General features: G+C 34.7%; 1 non-coding gene across 1 annotated transcript; it reads right to left on the minus strand.

The window, feature by feature from the left end:
- Nucleotides 1-3,430: 3,430 nt before the first annotated feature.
- On the minus strand, nucleotides 3,431-3,504 carry TRNAI-AAU (transfer RNA isoleucine (anticodon AAU)). Its single transcript has one exon. It is a non-coding gene; the product is annotated as a tRNA-Ile (tRNA).
- Nucleotides 3,505-9,293: the final 5,789 nt, after the last annotated feature.

Consider the following 9,293-nt stretch of genomic DNA (forward strand, 5'->3'; position numbering starts at 1 on the left):
TCAGGCGCGTAACTTTTGACTGCTATAGCTAAACTTGATGAAACTGATATATTTGAAATCATAAGAATTCGCTCTTTACACTAAAGTTTACGCTTTTTTTCTATTATGTAAATAAAATCTATCCATCATAGGTATGTTTACAAGTTTTAATTGTTTTGAAAAACACTTCATTATCATTCACAAATAAAGATTTGTCATAACAGGATTTATTTTTCTGCTGGGAATGAAAAGATTGCGTGTTACAACGCGTGTGAGAGTTTGGGGGGGGGGGTTAAAGTTCACAGGCTCTGGCTATAAACGGGGTTTGTCTAAGTCCGATGTCACGGCGGATGACGTTGGGAAAAAATTAGTGGCGGAGGGAGGCCTAGAGACCCTCCATTTTTTTTTTGGGTTACTTAAAAAGGACATTAGAGCTTTTAATTTACGTTCGAATGAGGCTCCAGATAGGAGCTTTTAACTTCTATAGTAGGGTTCTCTGATGATGTGATTTTCATTAAAGTTCTATGAGTTTTAGAGGGTGTTTTTCCCCCTTTTTCGAAAACAAGGCAAATTTTTCTCAGGCACGTAATTTTTGACCGCTATAGCTAAACTTTATGAAACTGATATATTTGAAATCATAATGATTCGCTCTTTACGCTAAAGTTTACGCTTTTTTTTCTAGTATGTAAATCACATCTATATCACATATTTAAGTTTACAATATTGAATTATTTTTAAAAACAGTTCTTAATAAGTAAGAAATAAAGACTTTTACTACCATGATGTATTTTTCTGCTATGAATGACATGATTGCGTGTTACAAAGATTGTGCGAGTTTTGGGGGGGGGGGGTAAAATTCCGATGTCACGGCGGATGACTTTGGGAAAAAATTAGTGTGGGAGGGGGGGGGCCTAGAGGCCCTCCATTTTTTTTTTTTTTGGCTTACTTAAAAATGACATTAGAACTTTTAATTTATGTTCGAATGGGCCTCCAGATAGGAGCTTTTAACTTATATAGTAGGGTTCTCTGATGATGTGATTTTCATTAAAGTTCTATGAGTTTGAGAGGACGTTTTCCCCCCTTTTTCGAAAACAAGGCAAATTTTTCTCAGGCGCGTAACTTTTGACCGCTATAGCTAAACTTGATGAAACTGATATATTTGAAATCATAAGAATTCGCTCTTTACGCTAAAGTTTACGCTTTTTTTCTATTATGTAAATAAAATCTATCCATCATAGGTCTGTTTACAAGTTTTAATTGTTTTGAAAAACAATTCATTATCATTCAGAAATAAAGCTTTTTCCTAACATGATGTATTTTTCTGCTTTGAATGAAAATCTTGCGTGTTACAAAGAGTGTGAGAGTTTGGGGGGGGGGGGGAGGGAGGTGCATTTTATAAAAGGCCCTCCAGCCCACTATCAAAACCCCTGATTTTGAAATCAAGATATTTTTTTTTTACACTACTTTAGATGTCTAACATAAACTGAATTATTTTCCAAAAACCCAAAATGCATTTTTGGTAAATGCTAAATTTTTTTTGTCTTTTTTTAAAGGAAGAAGAGACGTGCAATAATCCCCCTTCTGAGAAAAAAGTGAGATATGGCGAACCTTCATTAATACAGGCCACAAGAGCGTCTGTTATCAAATTCGCTAGAAAACGTATCTGATAGAATAATTTAAGTCTTATGATCAATTTCATAAAACCTATAATTTTCACCTTTTTCTTCATTAAGTATCGATTACTTCAAGAAATTAATTCCACATTTTTGCAGATAGGAGCTTGAAACTTCCGAAGTAGGGTTATTGGTTTTTAGAGTTTCGGTTACTATTGAGTCGTGTCACTCCTTACTTACAGTTCGTTAGCACAAACACAAAAATTTTATCACTCTTAACATTTAAATCTTGGCAAATCCAAAACACCAGTGCAGTGATTTTTGCAAGTGCGTTTATGTGTTAAATTCCAATTAATATGCACGTTTTATTTCAGCCAATTGTGTTTAACAAAAAAAAACAAACAATGGAATTATTTACTGATCTTCAGTTGTTGTGATTTTAAAAGTTCTGCTTTTGTTTCAGCCAATCGTGTATCTCCCCCAAAAAAAATACTTTTCAGACAATCAACTTCAGACATATTTGTAAGTAAGAAGCAAACTCTTTATTGATTTCACCTCTTGGATAAACAGAACAGATACTTCATTAACGAAATTATGAAAAAATCACAAGTAAGTAACTTTTTTTTTTCTCTTTACCACAAATAATTTTCACTTTGATAAATGATGTAGAAATTTAATTCAAGTAATTATTAAAAAATTCTCAGTAAGTAACAATTTCATTCTTGAAGTCAACTCTTGGATATGCAATACGGAAATTTCATTCAAGAAATTATGAAAAAAATTGTAAGTAAGTAGCAAATTCTTTTAACAAAATCTAAGTGTTAGAGTGATAATATTCTTAATGGCTTGTTAGCTCAGTTGGTTAGAGCGTCATGCTAATAACGTGAAGGTCGAGGGTTGGATCCCCTCACGAGCCATAGTTTTGACCTTCGTATGGTAGCTCCATAAGTTATTTTAGGGATATATTTTATATCAACATGCAAAGTCGACATAGCTTTATTTCATTTTTTAAGGTTCATTTAGACGAGGTTTAAGAAATTATCAAAAATTGTAAGTAAATAGCAAATTCTTTCTTGAATTCACTAGCTGGATAAACAAAGAGACATTTCGTTCAAGAAATTATGACAAAATTCTAAGTAAGTAACAAACTCTTTCTTGAAGTTACCTCATGGATTTCTTTTTTTAATTCACTTGTTGAATAAACAAAAAGAAATTTCATTCAAGAAATTATGACAAAATTCTAGGTTCACTTAGAGTGGCGACAACACATAGAAAGACGACACGCACACAGATACGACAAACACACAGAGACAACACACACACACACACACACAGATACGAAACACCCACAGAGAGGACACATGCACAGAGACGACACACACACACACACACACAGAGACCACTCAAACACAGAGACTACAAGCACACTACGAAACACCCACAGAGACGACAGATGCACAGAGACGACACACACACACAGAGTCCTCTCAAACAGAGAGAGGACAAACACACAGAGACGACAGACACAAAGAGACGAATCACTTGCCTTTCCTTGGCACCTTTCCAAACGAGCGGGGATTCCCCACTGATTCCTACACATTGCAAAAAAGTGACCAGAAAATTTTGACAAAACAACATTTTACCTTAATTTTCAGTTAGCCTATCAGTTTTTTGGTTTTTTAGGGACCAATCAGGAGAGATATGCAACGTCGACATAGCTTTATTTCATTTTTTAAGGTTCATTTAGACGAGGTTACGCGCGTAACCTCGTCTAAATGAACCTTAAAAAATATATCCCTAAAATAACTTATGGAGCTACCATACGAAGGTCAAAACTATGGCTCGTGAGGGGATCGAACCCTCGACCTTCACGTTATTAGCATGACGCTCTAACCAACTGAGCTAACAAGCCATTAAGAATATTATCACTCTAACACTTAGATTTTGTTAAAAGAATTTGCTACTTACTTACAATTTTTTCATAATTTCTTGAATGAAATTTCAGTATTGAATATCCAAGAGTTTACTTAAAGAAAGAAATTGTTACTTACTGAGAATTTTTCAATAATTTCTTGAATTAAATTTCTACATCATTTAGCTAAGTGAAAATTGTTTTTGATAAAGAGAAAAAAAAAGTTACTTACTTGCGATTTTTTCACAATTTCTTGAATGAAGTATCTGTACTGTATATCCAAGAGGTGAAATCAATAAAGAGTTTGCTACTTACTTACAAATATTTCTGAAGTTGATTGTCTTAAAAGTATTTTTTTTGGGGGAGATACACGATTGGCTGAAACAGAAGCAGAACTTTTAAAATCACAACAACTGAAGATCATTAAATAATTCCATTGTTTGTTTTTTTTTGTTAAACACAATTGGCTGAAATAATAAGTGCCTATTAATTGGAATTTAACACCTAAACGCACTTGCAAAAATCACTGCACTGGTGTTTTGGATTTGCCAAGATTTAAATGTTAAGAGTGATAACATTTTTGTGTTTGTGCTAACGAACTGTAAGTAAGGAGCGACACGACTCAATAGTAACCGAAACTCTAAAAACCAATATCCCTACTTCGGAAGTTTCAAGCTCCTGTCTGCAAAAATGTGGAATTAATTTCTTGAAGTAATTGATACTTAATGAAGAAAAAAGGTGAAAATTATAGGTTTTATGAAATTGATCATAAGACTTAAATTATTCTATCAGATACCTTTTCCAGCGAATTTGATAACGGATGCTCTTGTGGGCTGTATTAATGAAGGTTCGCCATATTTCACTTTCTTCTCAGAAGGGGGACTATTGCATGTGTCTTCTTCCTTTAAAAAAAAGACAAAAAAATTTATCATGTAGAACAAAAGAATTTTGGGTTTTTGGAAAATAATTCAGTTTATGTTAGACATCTAAAGTAGTGTAAAAAAAAAAACATCTTTATTTAAAAATCAGGGGTTTTGATAGTGGGATGGAGGGCCTTTTATAAACTGCTCCTCCCCCCCCCCAAACTCTCACACTCTTTGTAACACGCAAGCTTTTCATTCAAAGCAGAAAAATACATCATGTTAGGAAAAAGCTTTATTTCTGAATGATAATGAACTGTTTTTCAAAACAATTAAAACTTGTAAACATACCTATGATGGATAGATTTTATTTACATAATAGAAAAAAAGCGTAAACTTTAGCGTAAAGAGCGAATCCTTATGATTTCAAATATATCAGTTTCATCAAGTTTAGCTATAGCGGTCAAAAGTTACACGCCTGAGAAAAATTTTCCTTGTTTTCAAAAAAAGGGGGGAAAACACCCTCTAAAACTCATAGAACTTTAATGAAAATCACATCATCAGAGAACCCTACTATAGAAGTTAAAAGCTCCTATCTGGAGTCCCATTCGAACGGAAATTAAAAGTCCTAATGTCCTTTTTAAGTAACCCAAAATAAAAAAATTGAGGGCATCTAGGGCCCCCTCCCACACTAATTTTTTCCCAAAGTCATCCGCCGTGAAATCGTAATTTAACCCCCCCCCCCCCAAAACTCTCACACTCTTTGTAACACGCAAGCTTTTCATTCAAACCAGAAAAATACATCATTTTAGGAAAAAGCTTTATTTCTGAATGATAATGAACTTTTTTTCAAAAAAATTATAAATTGTAAACATACCTATGATGGATAGATTTTATTTACATAATAGAAAAAAAGCGTAAACTTTAGCGTAAAGAGCGAATCCTTATGATTTCAAATATATCAGTTTCATCAAGTTTAGCTATAGCGGTCAAAAATTACGTGCCTGAGAAAAATTTGCCTTGTTTTCGAAAAAGGGGGAAAACACCCTCTAAAACTCATAGAACTTTAATGAAAATCACATCATCAGAGAACCCTACTATAGAAGTTAAAAGCTCCTATCTGGAGCTTCATTCAAACGGAAAATAAAAAGTTCTAATGTCCTTTTTAATTAACCCCAAAAAAAATGGAGGGCATCTAGGTCCCCCCTCCTCCACTATTTTTTTCCCAAAGTCATCCGCTGTTACCTCTTAATTATACAAACCCCTTTTATATCACTCGTCTTTTGAATTTAACCCCCCCCCCCCCCAAACTCACCCACTCGTTTTTAAAAGCACGCTTTTAAGTAACATCAGAAAAATAAATCATTTTAGGAAAAAGCTTTATTTATGAATGATAATGAATTGTTTTTCAAAACAATTAAAAATTTTAAACATACCTATGATAGATAGATTTTATTTACATAATAGAAAAAAATCGTAAACTTTAGCGTAAAGAGCGAATCCTTATGATTTCAAATATATCAGTTTCATCAATTTTAGCTATAGCAGTCAAAAATTACGTGCCTGAGAAAAATTTTCCTTGTTTTTGAAAACGGGGGCAAACACCCTCTAAAACTCAAAGAACTTTAATGAAAATCACATCATCAGAGAACTCTAATATAGAAGTTAAAAGCTCCTATCTGGAGGCCCATTCAAACGGAAATTGAAAGTTCTAATGTCCTTTTTAAGTCACCAAAAAAAAAAAAAATGGAGGGCCTCTAGGCCCCCCGCCCCCCCTAATTTTTTCCCAAAGTCATCCGCCGGGACATCGGACGTAGACAACCCCCGTTTATAGCCCGAGCCTGTGACCTTTAACCCCCCCCCCACACTCTCACACTCTTTGTAACACGCAAGCTTTTCATTCAAAGCAGAAAAATACATGATGTTAGGAAAAAGCTTTATTTCTGAATGATAATGAACTGTTTTTCAAAACAATTAAAACTTGTAAACATACCTATGATGAATAGATTTTATTTACATAATAGAAAAAAAAGCGTGCTTTGACGTTTCTATCGAATACAGTCGTCATATTCTTAAGATTTTGTATTGTTGGAGGGGAGGGGGCTGTCCCTCTGAAATTTGAATTTACTAGTAAAACATTTTTCTTTATTTTTTTTGGGGGGGGGAAATAAAAGAATGAAAAGTGTACTCACATTGAAAATATACAAATCCATTGTTTTAAAAATTTAAAAATATATGGTGTAATATAAACAATGTATTAATGCATAATTAAAATTGTTATGCACTTTAGGGAAATTATTTCGAGTTTTTTTTTTTTAAATTTATAAAATTTTATAAATAAAATTTTTTTTCTTTTTTTTTTTTTTAGAAAACCGACCAAAAAATTTTTTATATTGGACTAACCACCAACTTTATCTAATCGACTGACACACAAAAAATCGATGTCATAATAAAAAAAACATGTATATTCCTTGAACTTTGAAATTGCGCCAGTCCCAGAGTGTAATGACCCGTAGACCTGTTTGTACGGGGGCGTACGCAAAATAACTTTGAACTTTGAAATTGCGTCATTCCCCTGGCAAAGAGTGTGATGACCTGTAGGCCGCAAATAAAACAGGATGGAACATAAAGTGCGCAAAATAGTACCTTGCAATCTACTCCCACAGCCCTTAGGGCAAGAGTTGTAAGTTTTGCCCTGGGGGCATATAAGTTTTTATAGAAAATATTGTTGTAAAAACTTCAAAAAAGGTTCATTCGATTGGAAATTCAAACGACTAATGCCTGTTTTCATAGTCGAAAGTGATTGGAGGGCAACTAACTCCCCTCTCAAGCCCACCTTTTCCCCAAACACATTCAATCAAAATTTTAAGATAGCCGTTTTGTTCAACGTAGTTGAAAGTTCTGACAATTAGGTCTTTGAGGATGACACCCCCACCCAGAGCCCTCAGGGCAAAGGCTGTAAGTTATGCCCTTAGGGCATATAAGGTTTTTATAGAACGGATTGTCGTAGAAACTTCAAAAATGGCTCATTCGAATGGAAATTGAAATGGCTAGTGCCCTTTTTTAATAGTCAAAAGTGATTGGAAGGCAACTAACACCCCTTCCACGCCCATCATTTCCCAAAAAATATCCAATTAAAACCTTGACATAGCCATTTTGTTCCACGCAGTTTAAAGTTCAAGAAATTATACCTTTGATTAGAACACTCCCCTACAGTTTTCAGGGCAAGGGTTATAAATTATTCCCTGGGGGCACATAAGTTTTTATTGAAATCTTTGTCGTAGAAACTTGAACAAGGGCTCTTTCGATTGGAAATTCAAAGGGCTAGTGCCCTTTTTAATAGTCTCGAAAGTGATTTGAGGGCAACTAAATGCCCTCTCACGCCCACCTTTTCCCAAAACACATCCAATCAAAATTTTTAGATAGCCATTTTATTCAACATAGTTAAAAGTTTTGGAAATTAGATCTTTAAGGATGACAACCCCTCTACTCCCACAGCCCACAGGAAAAGGGTCTTAAGTTGTGCCGTAGGGGCATATAAGGTTTTCATAGAAAGCGATGTTGTAAAAACTTCAAAAAGGGCTCATTCGACTGGAAATTAAAAGGGCTAGTGCCTTTTTAATAGTCGAAAGTGATTGAAGGGCAACTAACCCCCCTCTCACGCCCACTATTTCCCCAAACACATCCAATCAAAATTTTGAGATAGCCATTTTGTTCAATGTACTTGAAAGTTCTGGAAATTAGGTTTTTTAGGATGATAACCCCATCACAGCCCTCAGTGCAAGGGTTGTAAGTTATGCCCTGGGGGCATATAAGGTTTATATAGAAAGTTGTTGCAGAAATTTCAAAACAGGCTCATTTGATTGAAAATTGAAATTGGCCTTTTTAATAGTCGAAAGTGAGTGGAGAGTAATTAACCCCCCTCTCAAACCCACCATTTCTCCAAACACATTCAATCAAAGTCTAGAGACAGCTATTTTGTCCAACTTAGTTCAAAGTTCTGGAAATTATTTATTTGAGGATCAAAAATCCCTCAGAGCCCCCAGGGCAAAGGTTGCAAGTTATGCCCTGGGGGCATATAAGGTTTTTATAGTTAGAGTTGTCGTAAAAACTTCAAAAGGGGCTCATTCAGTTGGAAATTGAAAGAGCTAGTACCCTTTTTAATAGTTGAAAGTGATTGGAGGGTAATTAACCCCCCTCTCACGCCCAACCTTCCCCCAAACACATCCAGTCAAAATTTTGAGATTGCCATTTTGTTCAACGTAGTAGAAAGTTCCGAAAATTAGGTTTTTGAGGGTGACAACCCCCCCCCCCCCAGCCGTCAGAGCAAGGGTGGAAAGTTATGCCCTAGGTATATACAAGGTTTTTATTGAAAGCGTTGTCGTACAAACTTCAAAAGGGCTCATTTGATTGTAAATTGCAAGGGCTAGTGCCTTTTTTAATAGTTGGAAGTGATTGGAGAGCAACTAACACCCCTCTCACGCCCACCATTTCCCCAGACACATCCAATCAAAATTTTGAAATAGCCATTTTGTTTAACGTAGTTGAAAGTTCTGGAAATTAGTTCTTAGAGGATGACAACCACTCTCACAGCCCTTAAGGTAAGGGTTGTAATTTATGCCCTGGGGGCATATAAGGTGTTTATAAAATTAATTAAAACAACTGTTTCCACAAACTAAGTTTTTCAAAGAAAAATAAAGAACTCCATTAACCCAAAAATGAGCAAAAAATAAAATAAAATAATCTACCAAGCGTGAAACTACCACAAACAAGCATCGATAAGTAAGTGAAACCCAAAATGAATAGAACTTACAATATAAATCGAGTCAAACTCAAAACCAGAAGAAATTAGCATAAGTTGGGAGCAAAAATTCTATGTCTTCCCAAGGCCAGAACAAAATTTGCACTTTACTGAAAAAAATATAGATT

The sequence above is a fragment of the Artemia sp. Qi Xiang Cuo genome, chromosome 5, assembly GCF_049724085.1.
Source record: "Artemia sp. Qi Xiang Cuo chromosome 5, ASM4972408v1, whole genome shotgun sequence".
NCBI lineage: Eukaryota > Metazoa > Arthropoda > Branchiopoda > Anostraca > Artemiidae > Artemia > Artemia sp. Qi Xiang Cuo.